Here is a 4101-nt window from a genome sequence, read left to right on the forward strand (position 1 = left end):
GGTCACGGGGCAGTAGTCCCAGGGGCTCAGAGCTTGGCCCTGGCACGTCACAGGCCGCGGCCCTGAGAGAGGGGAAGGGAGTCGGACCCGCTCGGCAAAGGGGAAGTCGCCGTGCTCTGCTCGGTGTGGTGGCCTCGCGGGTGGTAAGTCACGGGCGGCTTCTGGGGCGCCTTGCCGGGACCGAGGGGAGGATGAGGCCTTGGACCTCTTCAAACCGTGATTTCGGTGCTGCTGTCCCCGGCCTGGTGGCTGGGGGCGGTTGGGTTTGCGTGTCCTCTGTGGTGTGTGAGTCCACCCTGCTGTCCCTCAAGGCCTTCCCCCGATGGCTCCCTGAGGAAGGATGCTTTCTTCATATCTTCCCTTTTGAAATGACCTTGATTTGGGGAAGAACATGTCCAGCTGGGACGGCAGAGTCCTTCTGGTGTCACTCACAAGCTTGGATTTCCCCTGCCGGATACCCCGACCACTTGCGGAATCAGGGCCACTTGCCCTCCTAACCATGGCTCAGCGCCGTCTGAGCCCGGCGTGATTCCCCAGGACCAGGGCCCGCGATAGACTTTTGTGCCCGTGGAACCTTTCCCCTGAGGTCTCAGGGGGCCTCAGGACTGTAGACTTCCCCCAAAGCCGTGAGCTCCGGGTGGGGTAGTGAACTTGGCCCACCTCATTGCTTTCTTGGCGGCCCAGATGGCCTTCTTCTCCTGTTCCCGTTAGACTTTCGGGGTCCCCCAGAGGAAGTGACTGAGTCCCTCTGTCAATGGCTTGGTGAGCCACAGGGAAAGGGAGAAATGAGTGCTGGGGTCTCTTCTAGTGCGAGACTCTCAAGTTCGCACCTGTTTTTGTCTGAGTTTGCTAACACGTGCCGGAATGGAAACATCAGATGTAGGAATTTTATCGGTTCATTTCTACCCTGTTGTTTCCGTATTTTTTGCATTTTGCTTCTCCTGGGACGATCGTTAGAAGAGAACACTGGAACTCAGGAGGGAGCTGACATCTGTCTTACCCTTTCAAAACCCTGTTATCGATGCTATTTCATTTGGCCCGTGAAATTTCTCTATATGGCAGATGTTAATACTATCTCCATTTTATTGACTGATTGATTGGGGTCTCACTCTGTTGCCCAGGCTGGAGGGCAGTGGCATGATCTTGGCTTGTCACAACCTTGACCTTCTGGGCTCAAGTTATTCTCCCACCTTGGCCTTCCAAGTAGCTGGGACTACAGGCGCGTGCCACCATGCCTGGCTAATATTTCAATTTTTTTGTATAGAGATGAGGTCTCACTATGTAACTCAGTCTGGTCTCAAACTCCTGGGCTCAAGCGATCCTCCTGCCTTGGACCCCCAAGGTGTTGAGATTACAAGCGTGAACCACTGCGCCTGGCCACTATTTTCCAAATATTAAGTGTTAAAAGTAGCCTGTTCTGGTTCATTCATGCATTCATTCATTCACTGTCAAGTCATTCACAAAGTATTTTGTGAGCACCTGCCAGGTGCTGGAGTGTTGAATAATATCTCTTTGTCTTTCCTTCCCTCCTACTGACATCTTCTTTTTCTGTTTACCCTCCCTACTTCTTCCTTCTTTGTCCTGTTCTATGCTTTATCACTTGCTCGGCTGTGTTCTCAGGCTTCAGAAGTCCAGTGTCAATGGAGGCAACATTGTCTTTGATTAACAACAGGGCTTCTGTCCTTGAAATGGCAGTTTACCCTCAGAACTGGTGAGACTCCTGGCAGCCTTCGTGAAGTCAGAATCAAACCAGGGTATTTGGTTGCCCTTCAAAAAAATCATGTCTGGGTTAGGGCCCAGTTGAATAGGTTATTGTTACATCTGTGTAACGGACTAGCACAGAGACAGGGAACCAGGGTTCACGTTGTGTTGAGGTGGAAAGTCTGACCATATGTGTGAAGAGAAAGAAAACTAAGATACAGAGCAGTGTGTGTAGTATAGATGTGACTTAGGTATATTTTTAAAAGAAATATATCGATGCCGGTCTGTGAATAACTTTTTTCCAGGAAGGATACACAAGAAACTGTTGACTGTGGTTGCCTCTGGATGGATGGAGAACATTTTTAACCTTTTTTTTTTTTTGAGTCGAGGTCTCACTCTGTCTCCCAGGCTGGAGTGCAGTGGCACGGTCATGGCTCACCACAGCCTTGACCTCCTGGGCTCAGGCAACCTTCCACCTCAGCGTCCTGAGCAGCTGGGACTACAGGCATGGGCTGCCATGACCAGCTAATTTTTTTTGTTTTTTGTAAAGACAAGGTCTTGCTGGTCTTGAACTCCTGGCCTCAAGCAATCCTCTCGCCTCGGCCTCCCAAAGTACCAGTATTACAGGTGTGAGTCACTGCGCCTGGCCTATTTTTAACTTTTTGTTTTAGACATTTCTCCAGTGCTTTAATTTTTCTATGTTCATTTTCTACGTTCAGTTAGGAATTTTAAAAAGAGTCGAATGATGGTGTCGTGGGGATGTTCTGGATCTAGACAGAGGAATTGGGCTTGCACCCAGATAACCCAGGTGGGGTGAATTGCAGGTTAAGTTCCTTTGTGGCCTCTTTCCCTGGCCTCGGCGAGCTGACCACGTGGTATTGGTTTGTGTTGTTGCTGTGATGACCGCACCGTCACCCATGTGGACCAATGCCTGCCAGGAGGCCGCAGCTACTTATCACTTGGTCGTATCTTTGCCCTTGTGAAATGGAAGCTGACTCTCATGAGATTTGGACTGATGCCTTCTTAGGCTCTTACCGTCGTCATGATCATCGGTGAGAGACGATGGGTTTGTGTTTCACACACTGACACTAGATGGTTGAGTCACCTTAGACAAGTCACTCGGCCACTCTGGATCTGTTCTTGTCCTTCTTAACATGCTGCAGGGGACGATAAGTGGACATTTCATAAGTGGACGTTTCCAACCATGAAATTTCATGATTTCAACTGCATGTGATTTTTACATAGCTTGCTTCTTTGCTGGGTCTCAATCCGATATTCTTCCAAATCCTATCAATCTTTATCAATTCTATATTTATTTATTTATTTTTGAGTTGGAGTCTCACTCTGTCACCCAGGCTGGAGGGCAGCAGCCCACTTCCGGCCAACGCAGCCTCGACCTGCTGGACTCCGGCGATCCTTCCGCCTCAGCCTTTCAAGTAGCTGGAACTACAGACATGCGCCACCATGCCCGGCTAAGTTTTTGATTTATTGTAGAGATGAGATCTTGCCAAGTTGCCCAGGTTGGTCTCGAACCCTTGGGCTCAGGCAATCCACTCACCTCGGCCTCTCAAAGTGCTGGGATTATAGGCGTGAGCCACCGTGCCCGGCCCATTCTATATTTATTTCTGCTAACAAGTTGTCCTTCACAAAAGAGTTCTAAACAAAACCTTAAAGGACGTATTGATAACAGCTTTCTGTTTATGGACATTAGCTTAGGTTTAGTTTTAGGAGAATATAACATTCTACCACTATCTGTGTGGGAACGAAGGAACATGCGTATTGAACGTTTTACATATACTGTTTATTATTGCCTGGGGGAAGAGTTATGCTTGTGAGTTCGTGGGAGGATAATGGGGGCAAGGGAACTGGGGTGAATATGCATGACAGAGTGGACCTGTTAATTTCCCTATTATTACAGGATGTTTTCACGACTTCGATTTCGTTTCCACCAGCCGTTCACATGACCGAGAGTATGTCTGAGATGGCCCAGGAAATAGGATGACTTAGTGCTATAAATGATTCTTGATCTGCCCATTGGAGAAATTATTGAAACCACAGAAGGCTAGTCAAATGGACTTCATTCTGGGCAGAAAATTTTCTATTTTAGCCAGTTCGGTAACATTCAGACTTAAACAGAGGACAGTTGTTTTTCTAAGTCACAGAATAATGAACACAGACAGTAATTTTAAAAAAGTTGACTATTTTGCGGGGGTGGAGGGGAGAATACATTTGGATACTTTTTAATTTTCTTAAACATTTAAAAAAAAATTTTAAAGATGTGGGGTGGCTGGGCTTGGTGGCTCAGCCTGTAATCCCAGCACTTTGGGAGGCTGAGGCTAGTGGATTGCCTGAGCCCGCAGGTTCGAGACCAGCTCGGGCAACTTGGCGAGACCTCATCTC

At 48.3% G+C, this 4101-nt stretch overlaps 1 protein-coding gene across 1 annotated transcript in view; it reads left to right on the top strand.

The window, feature by feature from the left end:
• The first annotated feature begins 46 nt into the window (after positions 1–46).
• PIK3AP1 (phosphoinositide-3-kinase adaptor protein 1) overlaps positions 47–4101 on the top strand; it is a 103411-nt gene continuing 99356 nt past the window's right edge. The window contains exon 1 of the mRNA XM_021710809.1: positions 47–143. The gene's annotated coding sequence lies outside the window, so the exon portion shown is untranslated. The remainder of the gene's footprint in view (positions 144–4101) is intronic.

Source organism: Carlito syrichta, unplaced genomic scaffold (genome assembly GCF_000164805.1).
Source record: "Carlito syrichta isolate Samal-C Ts95f unplaced genomic scaffold, Tarsius_syrichta-2.0.1 Scaffold301559, whole genome shotgun sequence".
NCBI classification, from domain to species: domain Eukaryota; kingdom Metazoa; phylum Chordata; class Mammalia; order Primates; family Tarsiidae; genus Carlito; species Carlito syrichta.